Genomic DNA, 26,417 nt, shown 5'->3' with positions numbered 1-26,417 from the left:
GAGATATAACGATGTAAATAAGCTGCCACGTCGTTATAAAGATCGAAGTGTCTGCACTAATAGAGACTCGCACCAACAAAAGCAGAGACCAGCATCACTTCAGAAAGCCTAGCGAGGTGCAATTATGAAACATTTACAATCACGGCACGAAGTTAATTGACAAAAAAAGAAAACACTGCGATCGAAGTATGGAAAATGGAAATAAAATAATTAGATGCCTTAATCCTCCATTCCGGAAACACGTTTCAGCCGACAGTAGCGTTTGTGCTAAGTAACAGTGCAGATACTGCAGCAGAGTAACGACGGCACCATACATAAAATAACCAGCTCCGGCATCTTACCGGGGACACCAACCGCTACAAGTGTGGGATAGAAAATTCCCGCGATGTAATAAATGGCCGCATATCCCATATTCCGTCAGAAGCAGCGTTCAGTTGTACGGAGCGTTTCAGCTGCTCAGATGGACTGGTGGTCGGTTTAGCCGAATTTTATTGAGGAGAGAGCAATTCTACTGAGGCAATTAGAGTGGCTATCACGTCAGGGACATTAGTGACAACCAACTGCACAAACACAAGTTAAAATATTTTTACTCACTGTTCCTGTGTAATGAATTTGACTCCTCAAGGGACATTGCCATCTATGTTACTTAAAACAAAATATGATGTGTTTTTTTCCACGCTATTTTCCATGATACCTGGCTTCAGTTATATCTGTGTTGCTTTTATAGTAGGCATTCGACTTGAACGTGTCCTCGGGAAATTCGCGAGGCCTGTGGACAGCTTGAAGAACAATGTTTTCCTTCGGACACACGGGCCATTTGGCAGGAACCTGACCACTGCCAGTGAATGACTTGACCACTTCATACCCGTGACGTGCGATGCAGTCTATTTAACTTTAAAGATATTCTCAAACCTGCGACAATTCCATCTCTATTTCTCCATCCATTCTCTGTCTGATCAAACGTCGCAAGTGAAATCTGTGAACTATCCGCAGGTTCCCAGGCTGTTCTATTATTTGCCACGAAGTTGTATTTTTTATTCTCCTGATTTACTGTCAGGTATATTGCCTTTCGAGCGTCAGTATGAGTCTGTGCAGAACAGCGGATGTCTTCAACCTCAACTGTCAATCACACTTCCTTCTGCTCCTGCAGTGTACCGCTCCATTCTCATTGTGGTACTCGTAACGATGAGCGGCCCTGGACTTATTGGAGAAAGTCTCACCACTCTGTTTTTATTGTGGTACTCGTACTAACGTCCGGCCCTGGGTTGACTCGAGAAAATATCACTTCTTCCTTCAAATTCAACCTTCCAAAGTGAATCACTCTGTACTGTTCCAGGTTGAACTTCGTCTCGAGGATATAGTTCAGCCCTCCATCGCATGGAGGTGAAAATCCAACAAAATAATCCTACAAATTAACACATGGTCCTTCTACGGAGCGAATCTTAAAACCGTTTCGATTGCCGATTTATCTGGGTTACCACTGTTCACAAATCAAACAATTTTTACAATAATGTACATCTCCTCGCAGATTTGGCCACCAACACAGATTCTTCAACTGTTCCATAGTTCTATCTGATCTTTGATGCCCACAAATGTCATGGTGCAAGTACATCATCTGGTTTCTTTCACAATTCTGCACCTTAAATTTACCACTATCAAGTATACTCCAAATCCGTGCCTGTATTCCTGGATATTTCCCATAATCTTCAGAATCCTCTCCTGTTTCTACCTTTGCTAACTCCTGATCCTGTTACTGTGTCTATATGTGTACAGTTTCCTGGTTTTTCTGTCATCCCTACCTCTACATGTGGATTCCCTTTCACCACCCAGCTTGATTCTAGTTTGGCGAACTCACCAGCCTTCCTGCTCCCTTCCGGAGATGTCTTTAGCTGAGCCTCCACCTTTTTAGTCCATCAGTGTTTCCACTTCCCTTCTCAAATATTTACTTCAACAAGGGAGCTGATGGCAAAGGTCTGCCTTCTATTGGGATATAACCTCTAGATTCCCATAACGGTAAATATTCTGTCAAAGCGCATGAGCATCCAGTGAATGAAGGGAGATGGGTCATGTACTGTCATCAGAGTTTAGTCTCATTTGGTATCGTGTTCAGCGCAGAAGTAGTGAGTCAAAGAGCGTGTTCCTGTTCTCTACGGTTCCATGATCCTAACATGTCCAAGTGATGTGTTCCCATTTAAAATTCAATCTATTCATCATCTGCTGTCCATTCATTTACTTTCATCTCGGTCTTCTGCACTGACGAGTGTAATATAGGACACCGTGTCTTCCATCACCGGTACAAGCTCTCCCGCTAGCCATGTACCTGACCAGCGGAAGATTCTCGGCTGTGCAGCGACGTAAACCGTGTTGGCAATTTCTCAGAGTTCATCAGTCAACCGCCTGCTGCAATGTGGCAGCAGATGATTCCAGATGCCAAACCTGAGCTTCCCTCGCAATCCTACACACAAAATCTCGCGGTGCTGCACAAAACAACGTAGTTACAATTTTCCCAATCAAAAATGCATGGCATATTGAAGACGAGTCCGAAGCTGTCATAGGAAAATCGGAAAGATTTTTATTTTATTTATGAGTGGGGTATAACTCGAATAGATTCACGCTCTGATTCACACTGAGGTGAGGTGATTCACGGTGAAGGCAGCAATTTAGAATTGGACAGGGAAATGTATTCATATAAACAATGTAGGAGCATGAAACAAGCTGCCTTGGTGGGTTTTATTTCGATCAACTTATGAAATTAATTACGCACTTATTTATTTAATTTAATTAATATATTTATTTTGTTTATTTTCATTCAATATTTCAGAAGCTCTGTTGCCATACCATAGAGGTTTACGGATCAAATTTTGCTCAGTTGGCGCTGTGTGGTTTAGCAACGGATAGCATGCAGAATTATGCCGGGCCGCATGGTCTGTTTGCCATATGACCCTATGAAGTTGAATGTGCTGCTTAATGTAAATATCATTACTCATCAGTGCAGTATCTCTCTCACAATTTTAACATAACGCAACTGCAGAAAAATCTTTTTCAAAGAATATCTCAGTGAATACAGAATCTATTTTAAGAGTATTCACTAGATTGGTGGAACAGCGGGAAAGAAGGGGGGGGGGACATCAGCTCACACAGATATTCACAGGTACGGGACTGAGACAACAGCAGTAACGCTGGAGCAGACAGATACAGAATGAAACCGACAACCTCACACTGTAGCAGAGACCGCCAGCTACAGAATGAAACGCACACTCTCACAGTGTAGAAGAGACTGATAGATACAGAATGAAACCCACACTCTCACACTGTAAAAGAGACTGACAGATACAGAATGAAACCCACACTCTCACACTGTAGCAGAGACTGATAGATACAGAATGAACCCCACACTCTCACACTGTAGCAGAGACCGACAGATACAGAATGAAACCCACACTCTCACTCTGTAACAGAGTCTGACAGATAGAGAATGAAGTGCTTCCGAAATGTTCAAAAAAAAGGTAATGATAATGAACCAGAAGATTTTAATGCTAGCAGGATGGTTCTTTCAGACTGATGCCACCAGAAGACACGGTAAATCATTAAAGACCCCTCACACCCTCTCCATGAACTCTTTGTTCTTCTGCCATCAGGCAAATGTTACAGGAACATCAAAACAAAAACCACAAGGCTACTAAACAGCTTCCTCCCCAGGCAGTCAGACTGCTAAATAGCTCCTCTACCTGACTCTGCTTTGGACACTTTTAACTTGCACTGGACACTTATATCTTGATTTTAACCGACATGTGGTTGTTGTGTTTTTCTATTTATTGTTATGTTTACAATATATTGTTGCGTTTGTTATGTTATGATCGCACTTGCCCCTGGGAAACAGAGTCTCATTCTGCCCTGCAGAGCTGATGTATGGTTGGAATGACAATAAAGTTTTTGAATCTTGAATCTTGAATTAGGAACGATATTACGGGAGCCTGAGGTGCCCTGAGAAGGCCTTTGCGAGCAGTATTAAGGAAAAACCCAAGGCGGTCGAAAAGTATGTGAAGAACAAGGAGATAAGATGTGAGAGAATGGTACCAATCAATGGTGAGTGTGGAGAAGTGTGTAGCGGACCGGAGGAGATAGCAGAGGTACTTAATGAATACTTTGCTTCAGTATTCACTACGGAAAAAAAAAGATCTTGCCGATTGTAGATATGACTTGTGGTGGACTGAAATGATTAAGCATGTAGATGTTAAGGAAGAGGATGTGCTTGTTACAACGAATGACGCGAACCCAAGTGCAGGACACAGGCACGGAGATTTGATCAGGATGCAGACGTGAACGGCAAATAGGAGGGAGAGCAGGTAGGCCGGAGACGTCGGGCAGACTAGATCTTGACTCGGAGCGTCGAGAAATAAACGGCGGACAAAACTCTTCTTAGTACGGAGAGACAGAGTAAAACTGAAGTAAAACTTTAGCAGACTTATCTTGGCGCGGAGGGGCTGAGTTTTTGTTTTGTTATGCTGAGTGGAATGTAGAGGGAGGTTGATTGACGTCAAATTCCACAGGTTCCACGCTGGTCAAACGAGACAACAGTCACCAAGGATCATGCCCATCGAGTCGCTCCGAATCCATACATAAATTATCACCAAAAGTGACCAGTCACAGGAATCTCGTCTTCCAGGGGTTGCCACACAACATACCCAGGCAAGGGTCAACACACAAGTGGTTTCACGGGATATTCGAATAAATCCACTCCCATGGATTATACGAAGTGACAGTCACTTTTCCGTTATGTACTGCGTACCGATGATCAACCGTCATCTGCATATAGTGATACTTTATGCGTCCCATTCCGACGAGTAATGCCAAATATATTGGGTGAATCACGAAGAGCGATTGCCAAGGGCTCCAGGGTAATATCAAATAGGTTGAAAGGGCAACCCTGTCTAATACCTCGAAAAAGCCTTAAAAAATTGGGATTTCTGGTTATTGGTAAATACAGCAGCCAAAGCTGTATGATATATCAATTTTATCTAAGACATAAATTCTGGGCTAAAACTAAATTTCTCAAATATATTAAATAAATATTCCCATTCAAGTTTGAGAAACGCCTTCTTGGCGTCAAGAAAAATAACACATTCTGGGGTATTAGATGAAGTAGTGCATACAATGTTCATTAACCTCCTAACATTAAGATGTGAATAACGATTTTTAATAAATCCTGTCTGATCCTCGGTGGCAACGTGGCAGTATCTTCACTAATCTAATTGCTAATATTTTGTAAAAGATTTTAGAATCCATATTCAACAATGATATAGGTGTGATGATGCACAATCAGTAGAATCTTTGTCTTTTTTAGGAATTAAAAAAATAGGAACTTCATAAAAGGATTGTGATATTTTACCTACAAATAAGAAACATCTCTAAACATTCTAAATAACCAGTGAGAAAGTAAATCTGAAAAAGATTTTAAAAAACCTCAGCTGTATACCTAACCGGGCCAGGTGTTTTACCAGAGAACATCGACAAAATTGCTTTCTTTATTTCCTCTTCAGTAATGGGAGCATCTAATGCTAAAAGTTCATCAGCTGGTAATTTCGGAATATTCAGTTTCCTTAGAAATTCATGCATTATGATAGGATCATCAGGAAATTCTGATTGGTATAAATTGGTATAAAATTCTTGAAAAAAATTTATTAATTTCATCATGATCAACCGTAAAAATACCATCCCGTCTGCAAACTTTGTTAATCTGACGTTTTGCCAAAGCAACTATCAATTGCTTAGCCAATAATTTACCCGATTTATCACCATGTATCTAAAGTCAACTTCGTTTTAAGTAATTGATTTTTAATCGGGGATGTTAATAACAAACTATTTTGCATCTGAAGTTCAATTCTCTCTTTATAAAGCTCCAGATTGGGAGCAATAGAATTTTTTCTCAATGTCTTTAATCTCAACAACCAATGAATCCCATAATATCCCAATGGAGATTTCTTTTTGAGTTAGTTGAAAAGAAAAATGCAATCTGTACTTTAATGAAATTCATAAAATTTAAATCCTGAAGCAAAATAGAGTTGAACCCTCCGTTGTCGATTGGAACTCTCGCACGTACTAGGCGCTGTCTTCGCGCGGACGTTCGAGTGTCCGCATTTTTCGTCTCTGGGTGGGTTCGGTTCCTAACTCCCACGCTGTAAATTGCCCGGTGTTCCGTTACTAACATGACTCAGTATATGAGTTTCATCTTACCACTCTGCGCTTTCGTTACAGCAGTAGTGTTTTCTGGTCACAGAGACGGTGAGGGAGGTTGAATATCGCGAAGACCGGCTGAGGAAAGAGAAATCGCGGATACGGTGTGGGAAGGAGTCGGGTCAAGCGGGCGTGGTGGAAAAGGTCAGCGAGATGGCAAGGGTTGCTTGTTTCAGAGGGTCTATAGAATGGAAGCACTGTAATCCCAGAATGCCCTGCAGGTAGGAAAGTCCTCTAATCGCTCAGTGCATTTTTCGACAGCATATCTGACTCACATTTCCCTACCTTATCCCAGTCTCTCCCTCTCAACACCCAGTGTCTATTTCCCTCCCCAGCTCTCATAATCTCCCGTCTCACTGTATTCACCCGTCTCTTCAGCCTCACCGGCCATCAGTACGAAACCCGCCTCTATCTCTCTCCATTGTCTTCCCAATCCTGGTTTCTCCGTCTCACCTCTCCCTCCCACGAGTTTCTCTCTCAACCTGCCATCACTCCTGCGTTACCCATCACACAGCCGCGTCTTGGATTCTCCCCTTCCGAGTTCTCTTCCAATCTCCCTCCTCCCTCCGATTCCCAAATATCTCTCCTCACCCATGATCTCTCGACTTTCCCGGACCCTCCCCCCTCATCTTCCTCTAACCCGTCGATCTCCGTCTACTTCAGTGGTCTCGCTCCCAGACTCTCCCCTCAGTCCCTCCGTCCCAAGTCTCTGCCTCATCTCTCTACCCTAGCTCTGTTGTAGAATTATCCGTCTACCCTGCCCCCACTCTGTCTCACTCAGTTTCCGTCTCTCTCTGCTGTTTCTCAGAGTACACCTCTCTCTCTCTCTCTCTCTCTCTCTCTCTCTCTCTCTCTCTCTCTCTCTCTCTCTCTCTCTCTCTCTCTCTCTCTCTCTCTCTCTCTCTCTCTCTCTCTCTCCCCTCCCCTCCCCCCGTCCTTCTATTCTCAGACTCTCGCCGACGTCTCTCTACATTCCCCAGTCTCTTTCTTCCCCCACCTGTCTCTCACATTCTCTCTATCCTGTCTCTCCTTAACCGCCGCTTCTCTTTCCCAGCCTCTCTCTCTCCCTCTACCTACCCCAACACTCGCCCTCCCTCCGGACTTTTCCTCTTCCATTTGTTTCTCAGCCAGTCTCTCTCTCGGCCCCCGGTCTCTGCAAATTCCCACTCCGCGTTTCTCTCTCCCGACTATCCCCCTCTCGTTCTCTACCGACATCAAACTCCCGACTCCGATCTCCCTCCCCATATAAAATCTTTCGCCAACCCCCAATCTCTTTCCACGCCAGATCCCTAGACTTCCCGGAATTCTCTACCCTCACCTTTCTCTCGCTACCTCACCAGTCTCTGTCCCCGTCTCTTTCTCCCCAGTCCCTCTCTCCCGTCTCTCTGGCCGGCGTCGACTCCTTTCCCGGGTAATATCTTTTCTCTTCATTGACTGTTCATGGAGAGTCATGGAGTGAAGATGGCGTATGAACCTACGTGCATTATAGTTGAAATAATAAAATGTACTTGGTGGTAAATGCAGAGTCTCGGTACATCACTGTTCATTATTATAACGGATGATTTTTGTAACAGTAGCGTCCATCATTAAAGTTGCCCACCAACAGGACACGCCCTCTACACAGTGTTACCATGGAGATGAAGATTAATTGTACTGCTACCATAAAGTTAACAAATTTGACGACGTATGCCTGTGATATAAAATCTGGTTCTAATTCTGATTCAGTTGTAGAGGTGATGTGTCATTCTGAATTAGTTGAAAGCCTGTCAGAACCTCGTGAGACGAAGGGTTGTACTGTGCTGTAATATTCTATGTTCTGTGCTCTATCTAGTGTACCGCATCTCACTATTTAAGTCCAGTCGATTAACTATTCTTTAGTAGTTAATTAACTACTCTCAATACGCCTGATAATATTGCAGGATAATTTAACAACAATAGGACATAAATGTCAATGCCGGCCACAGGATGATAATGATAGTTTTGCTCAGAATGGACTGGTCAACTATTAAGCAATCAAGAATTGTCCTCGGTGTTCAGATTACGCTGGTCATGGGCTATGACGGGAAGTATCCGGACAAACAGGAACATTAGCGATGGTCAGGAATGGCCAGCGCCTAGTGGGTCATGTCTAACCAAACTTACAAAGCTTTACGAGGTAGTTACCAGGGATGGTGTTGACGGCAAAGCAGCAGATGCCGTCTACAGGGACTTCAGCAAGGAATTCACAAGGTTCCTTATGGGAGGATGCTCGGGATGGTTCAGTCGTTTGGTTTTCACGATGAGGTTGTAAATTGGATTCGCCATTGGCTATGTTGGGGAAGCTAGAGTGTGGGAATGGACGGTTGTCTCTCTGATTGGAGGCCAGTGCCGAGAGGAGTGCCTTAGGGATCGTTGCTGTGTCTGCTGTTATTTGTAATCTATATCTACGATCTCGATAATAATGTCGTTAACTGGATCAGCAAATGTGCCGATGACACCAACACTATGGGTGTAGTCCACAGCAAGGAAGTGTACCGGAGCAGGAGGCGGGATGTGGACCAGCTGGAGAGATGGGCTGAAAAATGGCCGATCGGTTTTAGCCCAGACAAGTGTTAGAATTGGCACTTTGGGAGGACCAGCCAGGGTTGGTCTGACACAATGAGAAATAGGGCACTGAGGAGTACGATAGAACAAACGAATCTGGGAATGCAGGTCCGTAATTCAATGAAAGTTGTGTCGCAGTTACAAAGGGTCGTAAAAAAGGAAGCTTTTCCCACATTGGCCTTCATAGACCAAAATACTGAGTACAGGAGTGAGGATGTTATGTTGATGCTGTTTAGGACTTTACTAATTTGGAATGTTGTGTGCGGTTGAGCTCAACTAACTGCAGGAAAGATATAAATAAGTTTGAAAGAATACAGTAAAATATTACACGGCTATTGCCGGGACTAAATGTTTTAAATTAAAAGGAAAGATTACATATGTTAGCACTGTATATCCCGAGCGGGTAGAAGACTGAGGGGAGATTTGATAGAGGTATACAACATTATGAGGCGTATAGAGATTGTAAATGCAAGCGGGCTTTCTCCACTGATGTTGGGCGAGAATACAACTGGAGATCATGGGTGAAGGGTGAAAAGTGAAATGTTTAAGGGAAACATGAGGGGTAACTTCTTCACCCAGCTGGTCATCGGAGTGTAGACACTGCTGCCAACGCAAATGGTAACTGAGTTTCCGATGTCAACGTTTAAGAGATGATTAGATGATTACATGGTTGAATGGGTAATGTATGGCCATGGTCCGGGTGCGGGTCGATGGGAGTAGGCAGTTTAAATAATTTCTCCCGGACCTGACGGGCTGAAGATCCTGCTTCTGTGCAGTGGTTTCCAATACCTGTCTCACTGTCTGTCTGGGTTAGAACTTCAGTGTCTCACAGCACCGACCAATCTAGAAAGTCGTTGATACTGTTCGATCCCTCTGTCCTTGCACACACTGAAGCATGGAAACTGAGTAAAATGGATGGTTATAGCAGGAAAAGAATTAAGTGCAGATGTGAGACGATGAAGGGATTATCACACTACAGGTTAGGCTGTAAAGACAGTAGTTCCGGGTTGGAGGTGTGTGTGACAGTGGTCCCAGTACAGTGAACAAATCTGTTGTTTCAGAGGTGGTAATAGGGATCATTCGCCACGATACTATACAACAAACGGTCATTTAATCCGAATCCTATCCTTGATCAGAAATTGGTGGTGAGAAGCCCTGGAAGTCGTTGGATGCCTGGAGTTGTGGAGATGTCATATTTTAATTGTGTTGAATATTAACTCGTGGACAATATATTACTTTGTGCGTCTCTTTGACCTGGAATCGAATGGCTTTATTAAATGTTGTCTGCTTGCCATTACAAATGTTTGTTAAGTGATGAACAAATAAGACCATGCCATTTTCTGTGATATTTTGAAAATACGAATGCATTGCAGATTTAAAATACAGTATGCGTTTTGGACATAAGTGATGTCAATTGAAAGAGAGAGAGAGAGAGAGAGAGAGAGAGAGAGAGAGAGAGAGAGAGAGAGAGAGAGAGAGAGAGAGAGAGAGAGAGAGAGAGAGAGAGAGAGAGAGAGAGAGAGAGAGAGAGAGAGAGAGAGAGAGAGAAGATTACGGTCATAAATGGCTTTATGTGAGCCGTGTGTTTCTTTAGTTTGTGTTGGGGGGATGACAGAATTAATCTTCTTTTTCACCATACACGTGACAAAAAAAATGTGTCATCTTGTGAGAAGTGATTTCCAGGAACTGTTGCGAAATTCGGAGGCTGCGTATATTTCCGAAATTCTATGAAGTGCTGATGAATGCTCGCCTCAGGTCTCCACATCTCTCTCTCCCATCTCCTCTACAGAATACGTGCTTAGGCCTCCTGCTTTGGAAGTTGTTTATTCTATATTCTCCAATTTCCTGCGATGGTGTTGAAGGAAGACAAGCGTGAGACCGGATGTTTGCTTTGCTCGCTGTTTTTTGTTTGTGTCGTTTTGTATATTTTATTTATTATTAATTTCAAAGCGAGACACGGATTTCACACTGGCCATGTGGATTCAGACTTAAATGGATCGAGGTTTGAGCGTTTCTATACCCGATACGATGAAACCATGATTCAGGGGTATTGAAATAAATTGGTGCGTACTTGAATTGTCATTCTGGAAGGTCGGTTCTTTTAATGAGAAGCTGCTCTGAAACCTTTTAAATGCTGGTTTTAAGATGTAGGTCTGCATTGGAAAATATTGTTTTGAGGTCATTGTAGCATCTGCCCTGTAATATGTAAGTGACAGGACAGTTTAGATAACGTGGCGGTGTAGTAAATAGCTCAGCGATTTGCTTACGTCGTCAGCCCTAATTCCATAAGTTATCCAGCTGTCGTCCTGTGGTCAGATTAAATCGAGTATTTCCCTCAGCCCTATTTCTCGGAACACTGTAACTGCAGAGTGCAAACGTTGTAAAATGTCCCGAAATTTCCACACTCCTAGCGGCACGCGGCTGTCCGCTGTCTTCCAGCCAGTATTCACTCTGTCTTCTACATCATCTGCCTTCTGTCAGGAAGCCAATTTTGAATCAACGCAGGCTTACCTAGATCCCATGGCCCTGACTCTGGGAATTAATACACCTACATCGACTATTCAGATTTTTCTGTTTGCTTTATTTCACTTTAACAAATAGTACAATCTGGCTTATATAGGACAACATACCTCTCAAAGCCACGTTGTCTCTCCGTAACCAGACTACGATTCTCCAAATACTCATAGATTTCCTCTTCAATTATCCCCTACAATAATTTACGCACTACTGATGAAAGACTCACTGGTCTATACTTCCAACGAGTATCCCTATTATCTTGCTTCAACAAATGAATAACATTTGCCAACCTGTAATCTTCCAGTTCTACATCTTTGGCCAGGAAAAACACAGATATCCTGTCCAAAAGCTCAGCAATGTCTTTGCTTCCCTTTCCAAATCACCTGGACTATATCACTTCCGGCACCGGGGAATCATCTATCATAATGTTTTCCAAATTTCTAGCGCATCCTCTTTCTCAGCGTCGTCATGTTCGAGCATATCTGCCTTTTTACCCTAAGTTCACATTGATCAAGTATTCAGTGTGGAGCTTCACCGCCTCCTTAGACTCCAGACACAAGTTTTCCTCTTTTACATCTGATCTGTCCACACTCTCCCCAGTCTCCTCCTGTTCTTCACAGTGCAATTCGCCAAGGATTTCTCAAATCCCCTTCTAACTTTTCTAAGTCCATTATTAAATTCTTAATTATTAAATTATTAAAAAGATAGACCTCAGTATGTGCGGTTGGGAGACTGTAGGTCTGACACGGTGGTCAGCAGCACAGGAGCGCCGCAGGGAACCGTACTCTCTCCGGTCCTGTTCACCCTGTACACATCAGACTTCCAATATAACTCGCTGTCCTGCCATGTGCAGAAGTTCGCTGATGACACGGCCATAGTGGGGTGTGTCAGGAATGGACAGGAGGAGGAGTATAGGAAACTGATACAGGACTTTGTGATATGGTGCAACTCAAACTACCTGCGTCTCAGTATCACCAAGACCAAGGAGATGGTGGTGGACTTTAGGAGATCTAGCCCTCAAATGGAGCCAGTGATCATTAATGGAGAATGTGTGGAGCAGGTTAAGACCTACAGGTATCTGGGAGTACAGTTAGACGAGAAGCTAGACTGGACTGCCAACACAGATGACTTGTGCAGGAAGGCACAGAGTCGACTGTACTTCCTTAGAAGGTTGGCGTCATTCAATGTCTGTAGTGAGATGCTGAAGATGTTGTGGAGAGCGTCCTCTTCTCTGTGGTGGCGTGTTGGGGAGGAAGCATTAAGAAGAGGGACGCCTCACGTCTTAATAAGCTGGTAAGGAAGGCGGGCTCTGTCGTGGGCAAAGTACTGGAGAGTTTAACATCGGTAGCTGAGCGAAGGGCGCTGAGTAGGCTACGGTCAATTGTGGATAACTCTGAACATCTTCTACATAGCACCATCCAGAGACAGAGAAGCAGTTTCAGCGACAGGTTACTATCGATGCAATGCTCCTCAGACAGGATGAAGAGGTCAATACTCCCCAATGCCATTAGGCTTTACAATTCTACCGCCAGGACTTAAGAACTTTTTAAAAACTATTATTAATGCTTTTTGAGAGAGTGATTTAGAAGTATATCATATTTTTTACTGAGTTAAGTATTGTATGTAATTAGTTTTGCTACAACAAGTGTATGGGACATTGGAAAAAAAGTTAAATTTCCCCTTGGGGATGAATAAAGTATCTATCTATCTATCTATCTATCTATCTATCTATCTATCTATCTATCTATCTATCTATCTATCTATCTATCTATCTATCTATCTATCTATCTATCTATCTATCTATCTATCTATCTATCTATCCATCTATCTATCATGTCGGCATTGTGAACTTCCATAACCCTACCGGATCCTTTCTCCCTAAATCTTAAGTACCTTTCATTCTTCCTCTTGACGAGTTATTCCAACTTTCTTGTCACCCAGAGTTATCTTATGCTATTATCCGTCTCCTGCGACAATGAAACAAGCCCTTACTGAACCCCATAACAGGTCTCCCTAAACAATCTCCACATATCTGTTGCGTATTTCTATAGTTATATCATTTCCCAATGTACGTTCCCAAGTTCCTGACAGGTAGCACCATAATTCGCAGACTGACATTTAAACAGATTCCATGCTCCCTGGTCCTATCCATGTGCAAAGTAAATAGAGGGCAGATCTGCCCTATTGATCTGAGATGCTGACCCACCGAGAGATCTGTCACCTGATACGTTTCTTTTTCTAATATTAGATCGGTTATGGACTGTTCGCTAGTCCACCTGTCTTCATATAGAGACATGAATCCTTCCTGGACACAACTGAGAAATTATGCCAAACCTAGACATTTTACCCTGGGGAGGTGCCAAAGAATATTGTGGAAGTTTCAGATCCCCGTGGCAATAACATGGCCGATGTCCAATATCCGCTTCTCGATCGTGTCTTTACTGTTCCCGTTGCACTTATTTGGTTGATCTGGTGGGCGGCTGTACAGAATGCTCCAAATGGGGTGATCGCGCCCTTCATGTTTCTCTGTTCGTCTCCCAGTCTATTAACAAACGAACGCTCCACGTTGTCCTCCCTTTCTGCAGCTGCGATACTATCCCTGGTTTCCCATCGCACTCCCTTTACACTCTGTTACACGACCCTGTCGATTCTTCAACATCTAAAATCCCGAAAGTCCTGAAGCCATCCCTGCCCTTTGACAGTCGAGTGTCTGTGATAGATTGGAACATACTACAACCAATGTGACAATCACGCCAGCAGCATTGAGCGTTTGTATTGCTACCTACCTGAACTGTGTGAAGCAAAAACTCTTCCGCCAATTCTGCAATTTCCGTATGACCAGGCGTGTCATTGTTTGAATAAATTGTTTGAATTTATGACATATTTGCTAAACCTGTTCATTGTAAAACGACTTTATTTGAAAAAAAATGCTGAATTGCCATTAAACGCGGGCGTTATCTACACAGATGGCCATTTAATGTAAACACATACTTCATTCCATTCCTCAGCTCTTCTCTGAATTTCCTCTGTGTCAGTGTATAGATACAAGTATTGGTGCACATGCTGAGAAATTGTAACATGAAACCAAGTTGTTGGAGGATGTATACCGGGGAACTCAAATATCTGTCCTGGTAAAAATAGTTTTGCACTTGCCATTTCAGAGAACGGGCTACATAGGGCATCCAAAATAATATGAAATTAGCTGATATAGAAAACAGCAAAATCATCGATTTTCTGCGTTTTTCCACCTCCGCATCTTTCTGATTGTCGCTGCTGTCCCGAAGCTTTCTGCGGACTCTATTTGCCACAACGATATGTCTTACGGTTAACCCGTTGAACAGCAGTATGAAGCCGATTGGTATCAATGGTGTTAAAATACTCTGCAGTAATGCGTATCCCCTCCACACGGGTGAAGTAGCGTATTCATATGAGCCGGTGCACCGCCACGGCGTGTTGTCAATGATGACGTAAGGTTCAATGGCAAAGTATAACGGGACACATTTCCCGCAGCTCACTATAACCACGGTCACGATAACCACGGTTGCTGTTCTGTCGGTGCAGTATCGCTCCCGCAGCTTTCGGCAACATATTGCGATGAAGCGATCGAAGGTAAAACTGACCGTGAACCAAACGGAACAATCCGTCGCTACTTGGACAAATACAAGTGTCAGAGCGCATACAGGAGTGAGGAGCAGGTATTTGGAATAAATGTAGATATTGTTGGTCTGTTCCACTAAAGCAGCAACGATAACCACCATCAGATCCGCTGTTGCCATTCCAACCAGGTAACGGGTGATGCATTTGGAGAGTCCGCATTTTCCCCGAGAAAGGATCATAATCGCCGTTAAGTTAACTACAAGAAATTTGGAAACAAAATACAAACATGGTCAGCTCCCTGAATGTCCCGATTCTACCGATGCTATGCAGGGTATGGTCTGTTTGGAGGTGGAAAGCGGGAATCCAGTGTGTGCGGTCTCGGTCGCTGCACTCCGGCTGCAGGACAATGACGGATATGAGTGTCAGTGGATTGGCGACATTCCTACAGTTTAGAGAGAGGCATCCGAGTTCCATGACTCACGGACCGGTGAGCAGTCGTTCGCTCCTGTAAGCAACACCATTTCCATTATTTGGAGTGAAATAGCTGACGGGATTGCTTGTAGCGGTGACAAAGTGGCATCAAGGAGATATAAAGCACGAGTTCTCATTTACAGACTTTCAGAAGAACAGACCTACGTGTCGAAAATAGACTGGACCGTCATTTAAATAAGCTGCCACGGTGTTATATGGTCGGACTGTCTGCACGAATAGAGACCAGGACCTAGAAAAACAGAGACCGGCATCACTTCAGAAAGCCTAGCGAGGTGAAATTAAGAAACAGTGACGATATCTGCAACGACTTCACTAACAAAAGAAGAAAACACTGCGATCGAAGTATGGAAAATGGAAATAAAACCATTGGATGCCTGAATCCTCCATTCCGGAAACACGTTTCAGCCGACGGTAGCATCTGTGCTCAGTAACAGTGCGGATACCGCAGCAGAGTAATGACGGTACCATACATAAAGTGACCAGCTCCGGCATCTTACCGGGGACACCAACCGCTACAAGTGTGGGATAGAAAATGGCCGCGATGTAGTATATCGCCGGATATCCCATATTCCGTCAGAAGCAGCGTTCAGTTGTGCGGGACGTTTCAGCTGCTCAGATGGACTGGGGATCGTTTTAGCAGTCTTTTATTGAGGAGAGAACAATTCCACTGAGGCAATTAGCGTGGCGATCACGTCAGGGACATTAGTGACAACCAACTGCACAAACACTTAACATAAACTATTTTTACTCACAGTTCCCGTGTCGTTACTTTGACAGCTCAAGGGATATTGCGATCTATTTACTGAAATAAAATTTGATGTGGACTTTCCATGGCATTTTTCATGATATCTGGCTTCAGGTATTTAAATAGGATATTTTTTATATCTGTGTTGCTTTTACGGTAGGCATTTATCTTGAAGTCGATTTATTTTGTAACATTTGACAGAGCACATTCGCTTCCGAAATTGAGGGAAGGGGTTTGTTCTGGCGGGTGAAATGGAGAACACTTCTTTATTAAAAGGGTACATTCGTTCATTCTTTTCTTTCGCTCGTTCCTGTCATTCCGGACGGTTTGAGTGATGAAAATCATAGTGACAGCTGACATGGGTTACAATTAAATACACTGCACATATTCCTATAAACACTTTAAAAGATCCACAGCGATATTCCAGAGACCTGTGATCAGAAAGGGTACGTGTCTTCGGGAGATTAGCGAGGACTGCGGACAGTTTGAAGAACAATGTTTTCCAGCGCACACATCGGTCGTTTGGCAGGAACTTGGCCTCTGGCAGTGAATGACTTGACCACCTCAGACCCGTGACGTGCGATGCAGACTGTTTAACTTTAAAGATATTCTCAAACCTGCCACAATTCTTCCACTATTTATCCATCCGTTCGCTCTTTGAACAAAAGTAGCAAATGAAATCTATGAACTCTTCGCAGGTTCCCAGGCTGTTCTATTGTTTGCCCAGAAGTTGTATTTTGTATTTTTTTTCTCCTGATTTACTTTCGGATATTTTGCCCTTTCGAGCGTCAAGATAAGAACAGTGGATGTGTTGAAGCTCACCTGTCAATCACACTTGTTCCTGCTCCTGCAGTGCACCATTCCGTGCCTATTGTGGTACTTGTAGCGATGAACGGACGTCGACTTATGGGAGAAAGTCTTAACACTCTGTTTCCGCTATGGGACTCGTAGTAATTTGCGGCTCTCGATTGACTCGAGAAAGTATCACTTCTGCTTTCAAGTTCATCCATCCAAAGTGAATCACTCCGTAATATTCCGGGTTGAGCTCCATCTGTAACTTCTCAGCGCTGCTCTGCGTCTTGTTCTAATCTGTGACAATCTTCTATAATATCCATAATTCCACCAACTTCCATATCTTTGCAAATACAATAAACCACCCTTCCACTTCCTTATTCACATCATTTTTAAAACACAAAAATCCGGGGGTCTCTGAACAGATCTCTGCAGTGCACCACTGGCACCAGCATCCAGGGAGAAAACGCTCCATCCACAACTATCCTCTGCCTTCTTGGGCGTCAGTCCTGAATCCACAAGCCAACTTTCGCAGGATACCAAGCCTTCTGAAAAGTCCTACCATGTTTAACCGTAAATGTAACCGTCACATCCTCACAATTTGAACCAGGCTCTTGGGACATGATCTGCCCCTCACAAAGCCATACTGATTCTCCAGAATCAGTTACTGCTTCTCCAAATTCTCATAAATCCTGTTTCTAAGAATGTTCTCCAATAATTTGCCCGTCACTGAAGTAGGACTCACCGCTTCCCGCAGTCATCCAGGGTTCCTCCCGAGCACACAAGAGGACTAATCTATCCTAATGTTGTTTATTTTTTCAAACGTTCCAGTACATTCTTTCTCTTAACCTCGATATGTTTCGCACATCGGCCTGTTTAACACAGTCCTCACAAATGTTCCACTGACTGGTGAATACTGAACTGAAGACTTCATTCAGGACCTTCCCTTCTTCCCCCGACCTCAGGGGCTGGTTTAATCTTCTATCCCCGACCGGTCCTACACTCACTCTCGACATCCTTTTCTTCACATTCATCTAGAATGGCTTGGCGTTTTCCTTAAAGACACTGTAAACCTTCTGTAGATGTTTCTAGTTATCAAAATTCCATTATTTAGCTTGTCAACGGCTACTTTGTAAATCTAAAGTCTGATACCTGCTTTCTAATCCTGAGGTCCGCTTCCTAAAGCTTCTTTCTTCCTCTTGACTAAATGTTTCACATCTCTTGTCAACCATGGTTCCTTCACTCAACCTTCCTCTCCCTGTCTGAATGGGGCAAACCTGCCCAGAAACCCAGGTAAGTGCAGCATAAAATATATCCACATTTCCGTTGTGCATTTCCCAGGACGTATCCGTTCCTGATTTATGTTTTGATCTTCCAGCTTAATATCATTGTAATTCCACTTACACTGTTAATAAATTTGGGAACTGACACAGGGCAGTGGGCAGAGAGTGGAGCAATGGGATGGGTATGGGGAATGACACGAAGTTGTGGGGACACAGCCGGACATTGAGATTACTTGGTGACTAACACGGGCCTGTGTGATTAGTATATGTAGCTCCTTTAAGAAAGGAGGGTGCTGGACCATTATAATTTGTCTACAGACACCATAGATCGACAGACGGCGCAATAGCCACTGTCTACACACCGTCCTTACACATCTGGGGAAGAAGGCTGCTTATGTGGGAATGCTAATCTTGGACTACAGTTCAATATTCAACACCGTAATTACCTCCAGGATCAACAGGAAGCTCAGAGATCTCGTCCTTGAACCTGCCTCTCAGATCGCCAGCAGGTTGTAAGAATGGGCTCCCTCACCTCCACCCCTCTGACTTTCAACACAGGATCCACCAGGGCCATGTACTGAGAGCCCTCCCTTACTCTCTGTATACCCATGACTGTATCGCCACCCACAGCTCCAATCTGTTAATTAAATTTGCCAACGATACTATGTTAATTGGACTAATCTCAAAAAATAACCAAGAAACCTACAGGGAAGGAGTTATCTCTCTGACACACTGTCGTCAAGTAAGAAACCTCTCCCTCAATGTCGTAAAAAGGAAGGAGCTGGTTGTTGATTACAGGAGGAATGGAGACGTGATAACTCCTATTATCGTCAATGGATCTGAGGTTGAGATGGCAAACAGCTTTAAGTTACTCAGCATCGACATTACCGAGGACTTCACGTGGTCTCTACAGACCAGCCATGAACTAAAAAGGCACGACAGCTCACTTAGAGTTTGTTAGCAGTTTTGGGCTGCTGATCGCAGAAAGGATATGGGCTAAAACTTGAGTGAGTTTAACAGAGGTTTATGGAAATGATTCCAGGATTGAATACATTGTCATATGATGAGAATGTAATGGGAGATACAATTTAAATCTATCGAATGCCCCAATGGGCTGGATGTGGACCGAATGTATCCTATGGGTGGGAGAGTCTAGGGCCAGAGGAGATATTTTCTGAATAGAGGGACCTCCATTTGCAACGTTGACGAGATTAGCCAGAGTGTGGTGAATCTGTGGAATTCGTTGCCACAGGCAGCTGTAGAGGCCAAGACTTTGTGCTTATTTAGGACAGAGATTGATAGATTCCTGACTTGTCAGGACATGATGTGATAGAGGGTGAAAGCCAGCGATTGGGTCTGAGAGGAAATTTGGATCAGCCATGATGAAATGACGGAGCAAACTCGATAAGCTATCCCACGTCTCCCACGTCTTTTAGTCTTAAGTTTAATATTCATTTCTCAGTTGTATTGTATCGGGCTGATCTGGTTCATACACTACCAGCTCTATTGCAACTTTCATAATTTTGCTCTGCACATATCCTGTCTAAAGTTCATGTTTATATCTTTAGAATACAGGTCTACTATTTAATCAATTCTTCTACCTTTGATGATGAAGGGACGATCGACTGTCTGTACAGGGTTTGTCAACCTATAATAATTATTATTATATTTTACTTATTTCTCAGCTCGAGTTGGTATAACTTGAGGTAAGCGGTCGCGAAGTACACTCATGTCTCAGTTTGCTAGGAAATTGTGTGCTCAAATCGCTGGGATGTCTTCTGTGGACGGACATGAGTGGTTCACTTGATCTTCCATACTGACCATTTCTTCATGTTTCTGGATTGTGCTCTCATTTGAGTTTAGTGGTGTGTATTTTGTATTAGTTTTACACATGCCGGCATGCAGTGCTCAATTCTGGTTTCGTTAAGGAAAACATACCCTGAAGAGTTATTTTTTTAATTAACACCTCTCCCCATCTCCCAGTTTCACCGATGAAGTACCTCCTTCTTATTCTTCCTCCCCTGCCCACTACACTTCTTACTCTGACTTATCATCTTTTTCAAAAACAAAAGCCAATGATTCAAGAGTATCATGAACAGCAGTGAGTATAAATGCCATTACTAATGAGAAAATGTGCTTTGGAAGCTGGAACCCCTGGAGGTAGATAAGACTCCTGGATCAGATCATGTACACCCCAGGGTTCAGAAAGAAGTAGTTGAAGAGTTTGTGCAGGCATTAGAGTCGTGAAACATTTCAACAAAGGAAAAAGCCATTGGGCCTGTCTAGTCTGTGCCAAGCAATTAATCTGCCTAGTTCCAGAAATCTCTAACGGGACCACAGTCATCCATTCCCTCCCATCCATATACCCATCCGAAATTCTCTGAAATATTGAAAATCGACCCTGCCACTTGCTCTGGCAACACATTCCACATTCCCACCGCCTCTGAGTGAAGAAATTCCCCCGTCATTTTTCTTTTAAAGAATGAGTAATGATCTTTCAAGAGTGTCTCGATTTTGGAAAGATTCTGGCGAGCTAGGAAGTTGCAAATGTCACCCCACACTTTAAGAAGGAAGGGAGGCAGAAGAAAGGAAATTATAGAACAGTTAGTCAGTGGCTGGATTCCATTAAGGATGATTTTTCTGGGTATTTAGCGCAAGCTAAAGTAGGCCAAATTCAGCATGGTTTTCTTCAGGGTATATATTGCCTGACAAATCTCTTGTAATTCTTTGACAAAATAATAAGCAGAATAGACAAAGGAGAGGACGTGGATGTTTTTGTCTTGGATTCTCAGATGGATTTTAACGACTTGCTGCACATGAGGCTGCCAAACAAGATCACAACTCATGGTATTACAGGAAAGATACTGGCACGGATTGAAGGTTGGTTTACCGGCATGAAAGAAAGAGTTAGAACAATGCGAGCCTATTCTGTTTGCTACCGGTAACCAATGGCGTTCTTCTGGAATCGGTAATGGGATTGCGTCTGTTCATGTTAAAATCAACGATGTGGATGACGGAGTTAGTAGTTTGGTGACCGTCTTTGTAGTTGCTACGAAGGTAGGTGACGAATAGGCAGCTTAGAGCAAAGCGGGCGTCTGCAGAAGGACTCAGACCGGTTTGAAGAACAGACAATGAAGTGGCAGATGAAATACAGTGTAGGGACTGCGGTCTGCAGTCAGGTACTCAGGTTCACGCAGCGTAATGTTGCACGATCATTATTAGCAAAACACTCCGATACGAAACGGATTTCATGTTGTTACAGACAAAAATGCCAGTTTGGTACTACAAGTAAACTACATTTCCACATTGGTGGAGAAGTGTCCTGACATCCCTCGCCATTTGTAAAAACTCTTCATACCCCTAGATCACACATTATTTCTGTAAACCGCTCCCACGCCTACAACAGTCCGCATCTCTGCAAAACCCTCCGTTATTCAGCCTGGTGCATTCAGGCGACAGCAGACCCGAGAAAGACTCTGTCGTATCAGATGGCAGGGAACATAATACACCTTGCTGGCCAGAGGAAACTGCAGTCTGAAACAAGTCGCCATTTGTTATGTGAGTGGCGTGGACTCTGAACTGATTCTTGACTCTGGGACAATCTAATCAGAGCAATAAACCTGAGACCATGCTCAGAGGAGCAGCTACTTGTTATGTAAATACCAGACCTACCAAATAAGTAAACTTTAGTCTCGGTAGACTCTGTCTGGGTTGCCTCATTGAACTGGTTTGGACCAGTAAGGATGTACAGATACAAATGCACAAGGCTGGGGAGGGCAGAGCCATGAAACAATGTTGGCTGTGGCCTTGTACAATGACAAGTAAGAAGGTGTCCCAGGTAGGTCCGGTGACCTGGAGTCAATAAGTTGGAGATCCAAGGATTTCATTGATGAGTAATAATATAAGACTCCGGAGCTTCAACATGCAGGGGTGATAACTCTCCAGCAGCCAGAGACCAACCATCGCTGATAAGGAGGACCCCACTGAAAAGTGAAGATCCGGATCACCAGGAACGTTGACCAGCGTAGACTTCTTTCCCACGTATATATCTTTTCCTTTCATTGACTGCTCATGGAGTGTCAGGGGTTCCAGTAGGTTGCACACAGGTAGATATAGTGTGAACCCACTCGCTTTTTAGTTGAAATAATAAAATTTACTTGTTGGTAAATACAGATTCTCTGTACGTTACTGATCATTATTACAAGAGGTGATTCTTGTAACAGTGGCCCCTATCATTAAAGCTGCCCATAAACAGGACACGCCCTCTGCACAGTGTTACCATCGGTAGGGAGATAGAGAAGTCGGAAAGCTCACGCACAGCGATTCAGGTAGCTACTATCCCTCTGCCACCTGCAACACAGGATTTGTCCCTCTATATTTATTTACCACTTATTTCGTTGTACCGCTACCGTAAAGTGAACAGATTTCGTGAGATATGCCTGTGATATTAAATTTGGTTCTGATTCTGACTACGATGCGGGGGGGGGGGGGGGGGGGGGTGGGGGCTGCTGATGTGTTAGGTTGAAACTAAATTAGTTGAAAGTCTATCTGATCCTCGTGAGACGATGGGCTGCACTGTGCTGTAGTATTCTCTGTTCTGTGCTCTGTCTAATATACCGTATCTTACCATTCAAGTCCATTCAATTAATTATTTAAAGCTACGACGCGTTCCTCTTCCAGACAACTCTGAAGCTGAGTGATAATATTGCTGGGGAATTTAACAATGGTCCATAAATGTCAGTGCCGGCCGCTGGATGATATCGATAGTTTTGCTCGGAAGGGACTCATCAATTATTACGTAATGAGGAGTTGCCCTCAGTGTTCAGACCACGCTGGTCATGGGGTATGAAGGGAAGAACAGGAGCAGTAGAGGAACAGTAGAGATAGTCAGTATAGGCCAATGCGTCATGTCTAACCAAACTCACAGAGCTTTACGAGGTATTTACCAGTAATGGTGCTGAAGGAAAGACAGTGGATGCCCTCTACAGGGACTAAACCAAGGAGTTGCAAGGTTCTGTATGGGAGGATGATTGTGAAGGTTCAGTCACTTGGCTTTCACGATGAGGTAGTAAACTGGATTAGCCATTGGCTATGTTGGGGAAGCTAGAATGTGGTAATAGATGGTTGTCTGTCTGACTGGGGACCTGTGATGAGTGGAATGCCGCAGGGATCGTTGTTTAATGATATCGATAGTTTTGCTCGGAAGGGACTCGTCAAGCACTACGTAATGAGGAATTGTCCTCGGTGTTCAGACTACGCTGTCATGGGGTATGAAGGGAAGTATCTGGACAAACAGGAACATTAGCGATAGTCAGGATGGGCCAGTGCGTAGTAGGTAGTGTCTAACCAAACTTACAGAGCTTTACAAGGTAGTAACCAGGGATGCTGTTGACGGCAAGGCAGTGGATGCCGTCTACAGGGACTTCAGGAAGGAATGCAGGTCCATATTCAATGAAAATTGCGGCACAGTTACACAGGGTCGGAAAAATAAGCTTTTATCACATTGGCCTTCATAGACCAAAGTACTGAGTACAGAAGTTGGTTCGTTACGTTGCTGTTGAGGCCTAATTTGAAACGTTATTGCGGTTTTGCTCAACTACCTGCAGGAAAGATGTAAATAAGTTTGAAAGAATTTAGAAAAAAAAAATTACTCGGCTATTGCCGGGACTGAATGTTTTGAATTCAAAAGAAAAATTACATATTTTAGAACTATTTCCGAGTGGGTAGAAGACTGAGGGGAGATTTGATAGAGGTATACAACATTATGAGGCGTATAGAGAGTGTAAATGCACGCGGGCTTTCTCCACTGAAGTTCGGCGAGAATACAACTGGAGATCATGGGTGAAGGGTGAAATGTGAAATGTTTAAGAGAAACAGGAGGGGAAACATCTTCACCCAGAGGGTCGTCAGAGTGTAGACAGTGTTGCCAACGCAAATGGTGATTGAGATTCCGATGTCAATGTTTAAGAGACGACTGGGGAAGTACACGCATGAGAGGGATATGGATGGCTATGGTCCGGGTGCGGTCGGTGGAAGTAGGCAGTTTAAATAATTCCTCACTGGCCTGACGGGCTGGAGACCCTGTTTCTGTGTGGTAGTTCCCTATGGCTGTCTAAATGTAGGACTGGGTTACGACGTTAGTGTCTCACAGCACTGACCAATCTAAAAAGTCGTTGATACTGTTCGCTCCCACTGTCCTTACACACACTGATGCATGAAGACTGAGTAAAATGGATGCTTACAGCATGAGCAGATGGAGGCGCAGGTGTGAGATGATAAAGGGAGTATCAAACTAAAGTAATGTACCTTCACTCCTTCAGTAAGGCGGTAAAGACAGTAGTTCCGGGTTGCAGGTGGGTGCTACAGTGATGTCAGTACAGTGAACAAATCTGTTGTTGAATCGGTGGTAATGGGGATCATTCGCCCCGATACTATACAACGAAGGGGTCATTTAATCCGAATCCTATCGTTAGAGAAATTGGACGTGAGAATCCTTGGAAGTCGTTGGATGTTTGGAGTTGTGAAGACGTCATATTTTAATTCTGTTGTATATAACTCGAGGACGATACGTTAGTTTCTGCGTCCCTTTGTCATGAAGTCGGAAGGCTTTATTAAATGTCGCATAATTGCAATTACAGATATTTGTAAGAGCATGATATTTTCTGCGATATTTTAAAAAAATATGAGTGCATTGCCTGTGACAAGGTTCCGCACGGAAGGTTAGTTAGAAAGGTTCAATCATTAGGTATTAATATTGAGGTAGTAAAATGGATTCAACAGTGATAGATGGAAGATGCCAGAGAGTAGTGGTGGATAACTGTTTGTCAGGTTGGAGGCCAGTGACTAGTGGTGTGCCCCAGGGATCTGTACTGGGTCCAATGTTGTTTGTCATATACATTAATGATCTGGATGATGGGGTGGTGAATTGAATAAGTAAGTATGCACATGATACTAAGGTAGGTGGCGGTGTGGATAATGAAGTAGGTTTTCAAATCTTGCAGAAGGATTTAGGTCAGTTACTCGAGTGGGCTGAATGATGGCAGATGGAGTTTAATGCTGATAAGTGTGAGGTGCTACATTTTGGTAGGAATAATCCAAATAGGACATACATGGTAAATGGCAGGGAGGGCGTTGAAGAATGCAGTAGAACAGAGTGGTCTATGAATAATGGTGCACAGTTCCCTGAAGTTGGAATCTCATGTAGATAGAGTGGTGAAGAAAGCTTTTGGTACGCTGGCCTTAATAAATCAGAGCATTGAATATAGGAGTTGAGAAGTAATGTTAAAATTGGACAAGGCATTGGTAAGGCCGAATTTGGAGTATTGTGTACAGTTCTGTTCACCGAATTATAGGAAAGATGTCAACAAAATAGAGAGAGTACAGAGAAGATTTTCTAGAATGGTACCCGGGTTTCAGCACCTAAGTTACAGGGAAAGGTTGAACAAGTTAGGTCTTCATTCTTTGGCAGCGTAGAAGGTGAGGGGGGACTTGACAGAGGTATTTAAAATTATGACGGGGATAGATCGAGTTGACGTGGACAGGTTTTTTTCCATTGAGAGTAGGGGAGATTCAAACAAGAGGACAGGATTTGAGATTTAGGGGGCAAAAGTTTAAGGGTAACACGTGGGGGAATTTCTTTACTCAGAGAGTGGTAGCTGTGTGGAACGAGCTTCCAGTGTAAGTTGTAGAGGCAGGTTCGGTATTGTCATTTAAAGTAAAGTTGGATAGGTATATGGACAGGAAAGGAATGGGCGGTTATGGGCTTTGTGCGGGCTAGTGGAACTAGGTGAGAGTAAGTGTTCGGCACGGACTAGAAGGGCCGAGATGGCCTGCTTCCGTGCTGAAATTGTTATATGGTTATATGGTTATGTTGCGGATTTAAGATATTTCAGGAAGTGTGAACATAAGTGAGTTCAATTGAAAGAGAAAATAAAAGATGACAGTCATGAATGGCTATATGGGAGTCATGAGATTCTTTAGTTTGTTTTGGGTGGACGATTGAATTCATAATCCTTTTAACCATACACGTTGCAGAAAATTTGTGTCACCTTGCGAGAAGTGATAGAAATATGAGCGCATCTAGACCCTATATGATAAAACCACGATTCAGAGGTAAACTGGCATTGGGATAAATTGGTGCGTACTTGAAGTGGGAATTTGGAATTGGCATTTGG

Source organism: Hemitrygon akajei, unplaced genomic scaffold (assembly GCF_048418815.1).
Source record: "Hemitrygon akajei unplaced genomic scaffold, sHemAka1.3 Scf000096, whole genome shotgun sequence".
In the NCBI taxonomy this organism is placed as follows: Eukaryota; Metazoa; Chordata; class Chondrichthyes; order Myliobatiformes; family Dasyatidae; genus Hemitrygon; species Hemitrygon akajei.
Note: the sequence above shows the minus strand (reverse complement) of the source record.